The following is a 15,000-nucleotide window of genomic DNA, read 5'->3' as shown; positions in this document are numbered from 1 at the left end:
TTTTTTTTGTCCTTTTCATGTTCGGGATCCATGCAGGGGCCCCGTAGAAGTTGGTATGTTGGCACTTTCTACAAAGGCAGCATGTAGCGACTGGTAATGGGAGGAAATTGCGGAGGGAAAATTCGCGCACCGCACGCGTGGGGTTCGGGAAAATCGCTGCCAACCAGCAGCAGCAGCAGCAGCAGCAGCATCAAGCATGAGCCCGAGCACGTGATGTGTTGTCAGTGCGGCGCATAATTTCGTTACGATGCCAACCACCAGCACCGGCACCAGTAGCAGTGGCTGCCAGCTTGATTTAAGGGGGTGTTGCTATAACAACTTAACTTCAGTTTACTTGTCGGATGATGTTAATTTCAAAATGCCGCTCGAGAGGAAACAGCGAAGGGTGGCACGTCCCGTGTGTTGTTTTTGTGTGAATTTGCTCTGAAGTGCAATAACACCGCTCTCAACCTTTCACTCCTTATCAGCTTATGGCCTCGGGATGCTGCTGAGAGCATATGTTTTTTTGGCTCACCCTCTTGTCAGCGGGGTTCGATTTAATTGAAAAGAATCTTGTAACTATCAAGGAAAGGGCATTATTTCTTAGCGACTGCGCAATTGATCGCGCCGTTGGAATAGAGGAAGATCGGTGCAAATTGAAAACCTTTCTCGCTCGCCAACGGTTCATAAAAGCATTCGTTTGGGATTTGATTAAAGGGTTAGTCATTTACTCACGAATTGTTCGCGCGAGGTTCAGCAAATACAGGAAATCTCTTCCATCGCTTGAACATGTTATCCATCGTTATTCGACCACCGCGTAAGAATGTTTCCACCGAAGAATAGAACAAATTTTGAAAAAAAATTGATTAAATAATGGACAAACGTTTATTCATAACCCTTTTACGAGAGACCATTTTTTAGCGAAAAGAAGAAAATCTTCGAGGTGTTCCCGTCGTACCCAGGGAGAGAATTATTCCGCCGTGCATAAAAGAGGGGGAGAATGAATCATTTGACGAGGGGAGTGAAAAGATTTTTTTCCAAAAAATTGATTTTTTAACAATTTGTGCATATCTCGGAGCAGATTTATGGTTTAAAATTCAGTTGGTTAAAAACTTAGCAATTAATTTTTGAACATTCTTTCCAAACCAATTTTGCACAAATGCGTAATATATTCAAAAACCATCAATTTTTGAATCAACAAATCATCCTATACTGACGATAGGGAACCTGATTTTTTTAAATGTTTTTCCAAGGTTGTTTGCGAAATAATTTGAAAAAATATAGTTCACGAATTCGTCAACCAAAAATTTTAACACAGAATATCCGTCTGGTCCTCCGAAATGAAAACCCCAATCCCACGTTGCATGTTATGATTTAACGGTTCCCTTTTCACCTCTTTTATCGACAAACAATTCCTCATTAAAGCCCCTTCAAGACGTTTTTTGTTTCATTTGACCTCTGACCTCTTCACGATTTCTTCGACCATTGATTAAAGTACGGATGACGTAAGCCTGCGAAAATTTTCAAAAAAAAGTGTTAGGAAGACCCTTCTTATGACACTTTCCTGTGACCTTTCGAACATAAATTTGAAATCCGGTGCGAAAAAAAAATTGCACCCTTTTCCTTTCCGAATCCCGTCTTAAGACTTTCAGAGCGCCTTGCTCACGGGAAAAGCAATTTATAATTAGCGATGGAATAGTTTATTCGAAAAAAAAATGTGTAGGGTCGGACCAAAATATATTTTTTTACTTGGATTCGATATCGATTCGATACCGAATGGTCGTATTCTGATCGAAAAAAGCAAGGGTTTGTTGCGATTGACCCAACAATTATCGCAACCTTTTCACCCCGAAGTTCAGAGCCATTAATGAAATTGGTTATTTGATACATTTTTTCCCGGCTTTTTTTCGGTTTTATTGATTAAAGCTACTTCTTGCCGGCGTAAAGAGAGGGCCATTTCATTCAGTCAAACTTAGACATAGACCGTGGTTCAGTTTTAACGGATCGCCGACAATAAGTATCGACGAGTGAGCAACAAACGGACCAACCCGAAACAAGACTATCGGCAGACAATTTCACCGGGAGCCTTATACCGGCTGGCTTGCCACAGACGGACATGCCGTTCGGATGGACGCCAAACAGCCAAAAGGATGAACATGATTGCTAGTATTGATTAGAGACCGATCCAGTTACTGCGACTGCGACGGGCTACCGTTTACCGGGCGGATTTGTGCCCCGTCGTGCCGAGTGCCCTTTCGGTAACCGCAGCCCGATTCCTGCCTAGGTGCCTGCCATATGCGCCCTGCTTTGTTGGTTGCTCCTTTTTCGGTTGGCCAGTTTTTGGTTCCAACTTTTCGCTGCTCTCCAACTGCTGCTCATCATTCGCATGAACGGTTTTTGGTCTAGTTTTTTTTTGTGCTGGACCACCTCAAACCCTGCCGCTCCTGCAAGCTGGAAGTGTCCGCTTGATGGTTGATGCGGTCGAAATCGTATTGGAAATAAAATATCCATTTTCACTATCGAACCCCGGCTGCGGTCTCGAGCATCATCCGGGGCCGAGTATTGTTCGTCCGCTTTGGAACGCAACGGATCGACGTTCGCGTCGATGTTTCGAGGTTTTCACGGGAAAACAATTATTATTTATGTTCTGTGGCCAGGATAGCCCCGGAACCGCAACCCAGTGCCAGTGAGCGGGGAGCGGGTGCTCTCTTTTTTTTTTGGTTGATTGATTTTGTTCCCCGGTCCCGGTCGTGTAGTGTTACCGTCCAGCTATCCATTCATTCAGGTATCATGTCCAATTCCAACGGGTCCGCTAAACAATCGAAGAAAATGCTAGGAATATTCACAAATTGTCAAATTGTCTGATTTGATTATGCATTCAATAGGTTTGAGGTTGGTTTTTATTTTATACATTGTTCCAAAAGCCACGAATAATGAAAGTATGTGCCTGATCGCGAGAACTACTTCCTTTCTTAATACATCAGGTCGAAGACGAAGAAGAAACTGCGAGGACAGTCCAAATGAAAAGAAGTCTCAACTCAACACGCACAACATATTCATTCAGTCCACGATTCCGAAGAACCGACGAGCCGTCCTGCATGTCTTGTGCTGTCTGCGTGCGTGCTACAGCATATCATACGGTGAGCGATCTGATCGTATCCTGCCTGTGATCGGGATCGAAGTGCGCTCCGGAGGGCGTCCAGCAGCAGAAGCAGCAGCGGCAGTAGCGTTACGTGCGTTCGTGCTGACTACTGGCAGTCGCCAGTCACTTCCATCAGCTACTGTTTGCAGCATTTCAAAGCCTGGCCTGGCGCACCGTACCCACCGTATCATGCACGACGACGAGAAGGGAAGAACCGCTTCGCAGCACCTCAAGCAGCGCGCAGTCCGTTACTTCCGAGAGCGACCGAGACCGAGCCGTGTGGCGTGAGCTCCGAAGTTCTGGCTGGCTGTCGTCTGCATGCTGTGATTGTGCGATGTAGGGCTGACGCGGCAGGTTTGGATTCGGTGGAAGCGAAGGTCAGACCGGGAGCCAGCCAGTATGTCATAATTATGAAGCAAACGCTGTTCCATGTATCTTACTCTCGTCTGTCACTTTTGACAGTTGATAATTTTCAAACGACTGCTCTCGGAGCTTCATCTTCTTCGCCTTTTACCTACACCACCCTTTTACCATTCCGTAGATCCACCCTTGGTCGATCAGCATGGAGTTGCAGCATAAGGTGCCAACCATCCCTTTCTCTTTTTTTGGAGAAAATTTTGTGCAAATAATTTGACCACTAAATTGTTGACATTTTAGTAAATTGCTTTGAAAGGAATGTTCTACCAACATGCAGCATTTCACTTTAATTTGATACTAAAAAACGTCTATCCAATAGCACTTATAAGTCTAAAGTAAGTAAATCGACCAGTTTGAGGCACACAAACTCGAGACAAATGTTTTAGAAAAAAACTCCCGGGGTCCTAATAAGAGATCTTCGTTGCGCGAAGCGTTTAACGCGATCGTAAAACTTAACCAGGCTTAAGATGGAAAGCCTCCGTAGCATAAGTACATGTGCTTCTGTTATTCTTTTGCCTCTCCTCCTCTTTCCATCTCTACTCCTTGGCTTTCTAACCCAGCACAGCGTACGGTTTTGATGGGGGCCCCTTTTTTGATGTGCCGACGTCATAGTATGTGCGCACATTTCGTCTTTGATCCTGAACGCTCCTCGCTTTCGTGCGCCATCCAAAATCGTCCGTAACCAGTGAGCGATAGTGGCAGAAACTGCTTCTTGACGGAGCGGCTGCGCTCGTACAGATCGCTCGCGTTTATTGGAATCAGCTGAAACGTGTGGTGCATAATCGGTGTGTGTTTGGAGAAGGTAATCGGTTTTGAAAAGTGACACATTAACGTCCGTCTGCGCTCGTTTGTGATTGATGATAAAGAGGCGCTGCTCAACGCAAAGTCGGTGCATCGTGGTGTGTTTGTTTTTTTCGGGTGCATGGCGCTGTTATGCTTGCGATGCAATGTGATTAAGATGAAGATTGTTGTTTTATAACGTGGAATCAAGTGTATGCCACGTGTTTGAGATCATAATGTGATAAAATACGAGCAAATCGGATTGCTAAAGTCAGACTTAAATCAGTGCGATGCATTCGTCGATTAGATATCTTTTTGATTTACTCGACGGAAGCACTTCGTAGAATGAAAATAATAGAAATAATGTCACTAACCTGCTCTACTGCTGGAGAGTTATCATAGAATGCTTGAAGAATTCAACACCTCTTTCGAACAAGCACATGATTTGATGGCCGAAAGAGAGATGAAGTTGCTTCGCCTGGTGCATAAACAGACACGATAAATCGCGCCGGAACCTTCGTGATTGCAGCTAAAAGTGGAGAAATAAAAAGAGAAAATTTCGTTCAACAACTCTGTACTCATCGGATGATCTACATCTTCCTGGTTGACTGAGAGTCTTTAATTTTGACCTAAGTCACATTGAAAATTGCTACGCGTGATCTTTTGCTAACAGAGGATATTCCGCTTTGATTGCTAATTGCGAAAAATCTCTTTTATTTGGCTTAAACGTACTATACTTGTTTATAATACTAACAGCGCTTTAGGCACTTTTTATAAGATGATGATGATGATGATGATCGCTTTTGGCTACAAATGCATTGAAAAGCAAGGTATAAAAAATAAGAAATAAATTGTGGAGCTATCGTACACTGATATATGATCATAAGGAGCATATAATAAGAACATGGCATTGCAATCGTGTAAAGATTTTGTGACAAACTCGGTCAACATGGCTCAAACTTTCATGTTATTGTGGATTATGGATCGCATCGTTTTCATGAGGAGGTCCTTAGATTATCAATACACGTGAGCCACTCCATTAAAAACAATATGCAAGTGAAGTAATTTGGAGGGAATAACTATATAAATCAAGCTAATTGCGAAACATTAAAAGATAAAAATACGAAACAATGAAACTACTGTCTCTGACACTTGAGACTGCTCATGAACATTTGCCAACTTTGTGTCATCGACACAATCAATTAATTAAATCTTCATACAAAGAATAAGGCTCTCGTTAAAACAAACAAGGTACAATAAGCATGAAAATGTGATAAAACATTTACTCAATAACATAAATTGCTTCTTAGCTTACCGGCTTTAAATTAAGTAGAAAATAGTGTAAAAACAACGCAAATTAATGACGATTACTTGCGTATTTAGTCTTCTCAAGCCATCCGAAAAGACCGAGCAGGTGCTAACTCTCGAGTTGATTTCTATGCCCACGCTTATTTTTATTTTAACAAGCATAGTATAACTTTTTAACGAATTACGTCTTTAAATTTCGGAATAACAATCGATGGGTGATTGGTACTAGGTAAAAATTCAATTTATCTCTTGGTTTGATGATTCTTTTTTTCCGAGAAGCGGTATGTTTGTGTCAGTGAGATGTACAAAATTGCGATGGGCGGGTCTAGCGGTCGACCTGTGATTGGCCAAGCCGGTTCTCTCGTTCCGACACCATTCTTCCCACTCGTTCACTCGCACTGCTTTTCCCGAACCGAGGAAAACCGAGGAAAATTCAGACGCACGATGCAGAAAAACGCACAAAATTTCACATTAATCATAGTAGCATAGTTGCTCACAAGTCAATTATTGCACTTCCCCGACGACGAATGCGTTGCAGTGTGTGGGAAATTTTCCTGGAAAAGCCGATGTTATGAATGCGCTTTGGCACGGATTTCCCAGGAACAACGTCCGTTCACAGATTCCCGTTTGATTTGATCTCGTTTGTTTGCACTTCTTCGCCAAGAACCGGGTGCCAGGACGCAGATCACCGCGGACCCAGACCGAGATTGTTTGTTTATTTTTCGCAGTTCCAGTAGCTCGCTCGTTCGCTTGTTGTTGTCGAGTTGAGTGCATTTTTGCATCCATCATTCCGCGAAGAAACGAAGAGGCCAACGTGTATAATCAAAACATTCAAACAGTGCGAGTGCAACATAATGGCCACGGGAACGGAGGCAGCGGATTCCCGATTTATGCTTCCGACAGACGCTCGCTCGTTCGTCGATAATGATTTTACTCAATGGCAGTGGAAGTACAACCCAAGGGAGTGTACGTGATCGAGCATGGCGCGTGATGTTTACATATTGACGCGGGAACCGTGGGAGTGAGGAAGTGCAACAGTTGGCCGACGAGGATCGTGATCGCAAATTTCTGCGCCGGCAACTATGTCTCGGCCGCATTTGTTTTGATTGAAGAAAGCAGCAGCTCGAACGAGATCGAACGAATTAAGTTGTAAAGAGTCGTCCGAGACAGACCGTCGTCGTCGTCGTCGTCGTCCATTATGCGTCCCCATTCCTTGCATTCTGCATTCTGGAACGTGACGATCGGAAGTCGGTGCATTTGCAGCGATAAACAATGGTCGTCATTCAACAAAGGACGAGTTGCATCCCACTAAGAATCGACGATATTTTATCTCATTTTCTCGAAAAAAAAAAAAAAAAAAAGGTTTTTTTACGGTGGACATTGAATGCTCATCTGCTCATTGATGTGTCCCTTCCCCTTGCAAGTGCGATTGCGCTTTTCCATGCTCGTCTCCTTTCCACACACCACTTGGCAGTCCCCGGTGGTTCCGCACGTTGCCGCACAAAAGCCAGGCTATGTACACCCGTGCCGTGGACAACCTTTCATATTGGCCGGGGGGGGGGGGGGGGGGAAATAAAGGGAAATCCAACCAACCGATCCTCACTCACAGCACGCAGCATGAACGCAAAACGAGCGTTCGCAGCACAAAAAGCACCAAAGTGAGCAACATCAGCAACAGTAGAAGGCAGTAGAGGGGTTGAACATAACCGCCAACCGCGTTGAGCATAAAAAGCCGAACAACCAAAACCGAACCCGAACGACGACGACGAACGACCGGGGCACGAACGCGCCTCGAGGGGATGCCCGCACGCCGTTGTCACCGTCATCGTCATCATCATCGCGCAGTTTGAAAAGAGATCGAGACGACTCGAGAGATCGACCCCGGTGACGGTGCGTGCTGTGTCGGTGACGGTCGTTTGGTCGTAGTGTTGCGTATAGTGCCCGTGAAGAACGTGAAACAGCCGGCATTTGCTCAACTACTGCTGCTGCACTTCTGACTGCCTTTCTCTCGGTGTGCGCACACTTAACTTATTGTGCAAACTGATCAGTTCTACAAAGAAGGAGGAAAGATAGAGTGTGTATATTTGTGTGATTGCGAAAAAAAAGATAATAGTGAAACAAAGGAGCCAATGGCAAAAACGTGATACAAAAGTGCAAAACGGAAGGCCAAGCCATTGAGTGAACTCGGGATAGTGATCGAAGCAAGCTCTAGAAGGTGAATGTCTATTTGATTTATGCTTATGATCCACGTGGTCTATGTGTACTATGCAGATCTATGATCCTTGATTGAGTGAAATTATGTGCAGCAGCTCGTGGTCACTACTGTCCAAGCGAGAAACAGTTCAGAGAGGCAACTCCTTGCACAAAACAGCAAATCAGTAGCAGTCGCTGTAACAACAGGCAGCACGTAACAAGGAACAACAGTTTCCCTACAAAAAGGTCTTTGCCCCACTCTAATCGTTGCTTGTAATTGTCAAAGCGTCAAAGGGTGCGCTGAGCATTAGTTTTCCGTTCGAGTAACTACCTCTATCTGGTTATCTTGTTAGGCGTAATAGACGGTTGTGAACGATTGAGAAACCACTTGCCAGTAAGCCGCCAGTAACAACGCTTCGCCTTGATTGATCCGGCGGCGGTGGCGGCCCGTGTGTTGTGTCGTGTGAGAGGTCGTGGAGATCGCGAAACCGCGACCAAACGGTGGCCCACCATAAATGCGCGATGCAGCTACAAAAAGGCTTCTCTTAGCTGCAGGTGCAGTGTTTCCCCCAGGGGGCCGACACGTGGATGCACCTGTTGATGTGCATGGTGGCACGACATTCTTCCATCGTGGCTTATCATTTGCACGCTGACACTCGCGCGACAATCACGTAACCACCTAAACGATTTGACGTGATCGTGTAAAGTCCACCAACTGGTGCCGTGCCGTTTGAAGTGGGTTATGTTATGCAAAACGTGTCTCGGTGACTCGGTTTTGACCACCTACACCCACCAGCCGTCCCAAAAAAAAAAACATTTGTCGTTTGTTGATGGCTGCTTTTAGCACTTTTTAGGTCTTGTTTAACTATCAGCTCGCATCAGCCTGTTCCAGACGGGTGTTGTTGTCACCGATAGGTGATTGTCAAATAAGAAATAAACTCAATTCGCGGGACCGGACGCACAATCGGTGACCTCGAGCGACACACTTCCACACCCCGCGCATTGCGTTTTGACTGGCATTTGAGTGATGTTTAACTTGATACGTGCTTCAGCTACACACAAAACCAGAAAAGTTATACAATCAAATCAACGACAAAAAAAAAAGGCAAAGCGAAAATTAATTATCAGTTCATGTAATTATCGCGAAGACTGGTCTAATGATTGCATAAACAGTTTTACAAAAATTTCGTGAACTCAACTAATGCAAAAACCACAAAGCAGAAGACAAACATGCAACAAGTTCGTAGAAGCGTACAAGTTTTATCGATACTCGGAGCTTGGACCATGTACGCCCCTTTACGCACTGTACGCCCCAAGTAAACTGCCGAGTGTCCAATGTGGTGCAGATGGGATTCTGGCCTTCCCGTTAAAACGAGGACAAACCACCAGACTAATCCACGCAGTACTCCTCTCGTGTAAAGGAAATGATGTGTGACGACAGAACGATCAATGAAAGCAACACAAATAGCCCTCCTGCTCGATCGCTCCCTCAATAGTATTCCTTTTGCGGGAAGAAGCCTTTTTCCAATTTTCCTAAACGCAATTTGCGCAGGTACCATGGTCTTGCAGAGATCATGGCGCCTCACCTCAGAATCATTAACCGACGGCGAAGGCAATGGCGACGGTGAGCTGTACTGGTGCACTCAATCCACATCGAACTGATCTCGATCGCTCGAGGCACGACCGCGGTCAGTTCAGACGGCTCACAGTAAGCTGCTCCCGGTAAACCTGCTGTTTACCAACATTGTGCCGCAGTGTGCAGCTCCTGCTCGTATAATCCAAGAAGCAAGATGGTTACACAAATGCTACGAGCATAAATCTGATTTTATGAATCACTGCCCTTGATTCTTCTGGTCCCCCCGGAGGGCTCGCGCCCGGGCGTTGTCTTCTACCTGCAGGTCTAATCCTTTAAATCCCTTTTTTGAAGCGGTTTCAGGGGACCGGACCGGGGGTTCGGGCCGAGTATGGATGATCCTAGACCCTCGCTTCGGAGTGCGGCACCGAAAATGTCGAATGATTTGATCTCGAAAATGAACTGGTATTTAAAGGTAGAGAACACGAACACATTCCAGGCGTCGCAGACAGGCAGTAGCATGCAAAGCGGCAATAGCAATCCACCGCTAAGCGCTCATCCTATGCTTCTGGCTATGTTTTGCTTCATGCCCACCGGCGTGGACCGGCCTGAAACCGGGCCAGAACTTGAAACCGTTGTTGGTGAAATTTCACGGTTCACATTTCAAAGCCTGTCCAGGGAGGCCCTGTAATTGGAGTGCACGCACGCACAGGCGCGGCGGACTTGGTGGCTGGTGCGAAAAAAAAACGAGCACGACAACGAGCATAAGTGTCAACAGAGTGTGTACTAGCGCCCGCGTGTGTGACATGTCATTTCATCGCTCCTAGTGATCAAAGTTCCGGTTCCGATGCGCATTGATTGCCGGGGAACGGGAATGATTTGCCGCCGGTGCCATTGACGACAACAACGGGCCCGTCGGCTCGTCAATCAAGATGGGTGCGTTAGTTGGTTTGGAATGTCAATCATTTTCATTACACAGGACAACTAATTTGCCAAAAGAGCCCATCAAACGGTGGGGAGGGCGTCAAATCTAAATCAATGCTCAAGCGCATCTTTACTTCATTCATTTTTTGGTGTTCCGTGGTGATGCTATAATTGGAGAGAAGTGCACTACTTCAGGCAGCCACTCGATGTCAAGATTCCAGTCTGGTAATACTCTTTGAAGGTGCGATGGTTCATGGAGATCATTTGAATATCTAAGGAAAGAGTAAACATTGCACGTTCTGCTCTTGAAGATTCTTTATGCTTCTGACAAAAGGTATTAGATTCATTAAAGCTTTGTGATTCTATGTTTATTTATTTATTCTACTGATCTACAAAACCCAATTAAAGAAGTTTAAGATAAAATATTGTCACACCAAGAGACCATAAAACGTGCCTTTTCAGTGATGAAAATATGAAAAAAGTGAGATTACTTAGTTAAGGCGAAGGTACATAAATGATAAACTAATTATCATAAACTGCATAAAACTGCATATTATCAAAAACTGCATTGGAAGAGATACGTTTAGATTTTTCATTCTATCTGGGATTTTATTATTCGCTATACTACTCTCCGCTATTTGGAGAATTAAATTAATTGAAAAAAATCAATTTTTGAATATTTCTTTAAGGTTTTGGAAAATCTAATTCCTTTAGTTTTATTCATCCGACGCTACAATCGTCGAGCGGTTTTGGTTTCCTGAAGAAGAAGACTCTTGTACCAAATACTCCAAGAAAGTTTGTTGGCTCTCATTAAGGGGAGACTTCGGTAGTTTCGGGCCAAAAAAATGGCCCTTTTTTGACGATTTTTGTGACGTAACTATTCAACTTTATTTATGCAAATAAATGGCATATTAATCTACAACTTTTGAAGGATATTTGATATAGTTTTGAGCAACATTCATGTACAAACTATTCCATGGCATCAAATTTTGGTAGGCGTGTCGACGAAAAGATACTTTTTTCGGTGTCCATCCTAGCGACATGACGGATCATTTGAAACATACAAATCGATATTCGTTAGAAAGGTTATAAGTTTATCTAGGTAACCCCGGAGAGTTTTTGTTGATTTTTATGCAGATTTTTGGCAGATTTTTGAAGGTGGCAGATTTCGATTCTGCCAAAAAAAACGAGCTTTACAGAATTGTTTTAAGAAAAGTATAAACAATTTTAATAATCTCTCGACAGGGTTACCTGGCAAAAAGTGTGCAGATTATCTGTAAAAAATTTATGCAGATTATGTGTAATTTCAAAACGATCGGCCCAGTAGTTTTTACGGTACGATGGACACCGACTTTGAAAACGTTGGTTTTGGGAAACGCTCTTCAAAGTAGCGAGCTGCATGGAGCCTTGTATGAAACGCGGATTTTCAAAAATCTGTATCTTTGTCAGTTTTTCTTTGATTGATCAAAAACTTTTACACAATACTCTTGAAAGGATCAGCTTTCAGGGAAAAATGTTAAAAACATGTGTCACAAATAAAAATTAAATACCGAAGTCCCCCCTTAAAACCATATTTTCGTCGAATGGCTCATTGCAATTACTTGATAGCATTGAAATAGTATTTGCAACTACAAATATGAGCTTTGAGATCACAGTTTTCCTCAAAATACATGCAATGGAATGATCAATTTCGATAGTTGCACGAATCTCTATAATTCTACTGGTGCATGACTCAATGGTAAATTCATAACTTTCACAGAAGTTCTTATGCCGAATGATATTAGATTAACAATGAAATTAAAGCTCACACCTAGAATAAATCTCCAACACCCAAACTAGAGCATAGCGGAGTGGAGTGGCGGCGGTTCCTGCCTCCCCATTGTCCATATCTCACTCGTTAATGATCCGCGATGATGATGATACCTCTCTTTCCGGACTTTCCAGTATCGCACCGAACAGATCTGTAAATTCCTCCTTTATGCGTGTCCCCTTGTCAGTGTAAATCCCTTGTCTGCAACCAACACTACCATTGTAACATTGTACCGAACACGGAACGGACTGTACACAATGCATTGTACGCTCGCTACATCCTCACTCCGGTCGAAGTCGAAGATCGTCGTATCAAAATCTGTCAGCGGGCAAATTTATTATTTCAACAGGAGTCCCCCCCCCCCCGCGTCTTTGTCTTCTATTCCCACCCCCACCCAAAACACGGGACGGACGGACGGACGGACGGACGGGTGTCATCCTTCGATGACGAATGATGCTGGTGATCGCGATCGATCGCGTCCCATCGCGTCGCGTTTTGCGAGATGCCTCGCGGGGGCTGGCTTCGGGAACTTCGGGACCGGGGCCACATTGTCACACGGCTGATGTATGGATGCATATTAATTTGCTCCACACCTTCCGCAGCAGCAGCAGCAACCACAACGACCGGCAGGCCACGAGGAAGGAGATTCCAATGGAACGGGGCAAGAGAAGGTGTCGCTCTCGGTCGCTTCCAGCCGGAGCCTTGCCCATTTTTCATTTGTTTGATTTTTCTCCTTCTCCTCCTCCCGTTGATGTTAATCAACTGGAAATCAATTATTTGATGATAATTTTCATCAACAGGTTTCAATTTGTCCAGCATCGCGATCCGTCCGTCGGAGCGTCACCACCAGGGGACGCTTGGTGTACGCGGGAAGGAAAGAACCGAACAAGAAGACCGTAAAGCCGAGATTCGAGCGACGGGATTGGTGTGTTTAGAGAAAGAGAGACCTTAGGATATAGTGGATAGAGCCAGACGGTCCGTCGTCGTCGTCTGGGCTGGAAAGGGAACGTAAATCGAGCTTAAACCGGCCGGTCCGGGTCTGGGTCGATCGGTACCCTCGAAGCAGGGTGGCCTGGCTTCGAATTCGAAGAAAAGCCAACCCAGAACCGACAACATGGTCATGGATGATCGTCTGGTCGAAGGTCTATCTGAAGGCGGAAGGCACGCAAGGCGCGGACGCGGACGTGGACACTGCTCGGTAGGTCATCTTGTCAACTGTCTCGGACACCGCAATTCGTCCTTCCATTCCGTCTAAAGCCAAAGCCACGCTCTTCGCTCCGGTGACACGGGTGACAATGGATCGATAATGTCATCGACAATGACGACGACAGATTGGTCTGAATGTTTTACTCCTCCTCCTCCTCCTCTTCCTTCATCACTTCGCCGTCGTTGTTGTTGTTGGTGCTCCACTTCCATATCGAATTGATATTGATGAATTGATCCGACTTGTAACATTAGTCCACGATCGGTGGCCAAGGTGGGCCCCGTGGGGGTTACTGGGGGTGGTTGGTGGAGATTTCGGAATAATTTGTTTTAACCAATTTGATGGATTGCTGTCTCGTGGCGAGCGTATGTGCTCGAGGACACACCGTACCGCTTTCTGAGAACCCAGCGTGATTGTCACTGCGGTGAAAGTCCCGTTCGATCGTTTGGTTTGTTGGTGTCGAACACAGTCGATCATATGTGCAACCGCCACGCCACGGGTCAGTTTGCTGGCCCCGGAAGTACTGTTCGCGAGGGTGAGGGCCACTTAGGGGACCACCATCGGCGTAAGATGCGCTCGTATGCGCTTCCGCTACAACGGAGGTCTCCCTCACTGTCCACAAACTTTGAGGGCGGTCCAGCTTCCTGTGCGAGTACGCGATCGTCTGGTGGTCGCACACACGCGCTCCCGGCACACACCACACGCCACACGGTGAGCCTGGTGAGAACGGTGAGAACTCTCTTCATCGTGATCATAAATTGCGAATGATATATCGTCAGCACCTTCCGACTTGTCCTCCTTTTCCTCCTCCTCCTCCTGCGGGCGGGAAGGGGAACAGGGCGACAGCGACACACGATCGCAGACTCACGAAAATATAAATGCAAAACATTAAAGCCCATTCGCGAAGCATGAACTCATCGTCGCGCTCGCGAGCCTCCGAGCGTCGCGCGAGATCGAATCGTAATCAAATGATATTTGATAACTCTCCTCTGTGGGCTGTGAGCCTCGGGATCCTCGGGATGTGCTGCTGACGGGGGGTCTCGATCGTCGTGTCGTCGTGCCCGGCCCAGAGCCACAGGCACGGAAGGGAAAGACTGAAAGAGGAAGATGAAAGTGTTTTCTGTTGAGGAATAACCTTGCTCATAATTGGGATACCCGCTTCAATCGCTTCTTTCTAGCCAAAACGATGCCATCAACCGCCCGCTAACCACGATCGAACGTCACTCCATGCAAGTGGTGCACCTGAACCCCAAGTCCAGTCAGTGCACTACTACGACTACTACGCTGGCAACCGGCTCAGCAGCAGCAGCAGCAGCAGCACGTTTACTACGGGTAATTGACTTCATCTGTTCGCGATCGTCATCATCATCAACGTGTACCGATCGACCGCCTAGTAGTGTGTGCATGTGCGTGCGTCCGTGCGTGCGTGCGTCCGTGCGTCCGTTCGTTTGCTGGATTGATGTCGACGAACGGAATGCCGTTTGAAGTGCAACCAATGAGCCGTCACCACGGCCGCCGGTGCAGTTACTGTCCGCAATACTAAACACCGACGACGACGTCGTCGTCGACGATCAAAACAACATCGAGACGATCGAGCTCACTACTCACAGGAGGCGCGGTGCAACCAAGTGCATGTGCAACAGTGAGTGTTTAGTGCGACCTGCTAGTGA

General features: G+C 45.8%; 1 protein-coding gene across 3 annotated transcripts in view; it reads left to right on the top strand.

Moving 5' to 3' along the window:
* The first annotated feature begins 7,471 nt into the window (after positions 1–7,471).
* LOC126571794 (developmental protein eyes absent) overlaps positions 7,472–15,000 on the top strand; it is a 31,214-nt gene continuing 23,685 nt past the window's right edge. For 2 of the 3 annotated variants that reach the window (XM_050230604.1, XM_050230602.1), the window contains exons 1-2: positions 7,472–7,841; positions 14,509–15,000. The exon at positions 14,509–15,000 is cut by the window's right edge and continues 147 nt beyond it. The gene's annotated coding sequence lies outside the window, so the exon portion shown is untranslated. Of the gene's footprint in view, positions 7,842–7,923; positions 8,066–14,508 lie in introns of those variants that run through there. The other variant, XM_050230603.1, reaches the window with a different exon arrangement.

This window comes from Anopheles aquasalis, chromosome 2, assembly GCF_943734665.1.
Source record: "Anopheles aquasalis chromosome 2, idAnoAquaMG_Q_19, whole genome shotgun sequence".
In the NCBI taxonomy this organism is placed as follows: domain Eukaryota; kingdom Metazoa; phylum Arthropoda; class Insecta; order Diptera; family Culicidae; genus Anopheles; species Anopheles aquasalis.
Note: the sequence above shows the minus strand (reverse complement) of the source record. Positions and strands in the feature narration are given on the sequence as shown.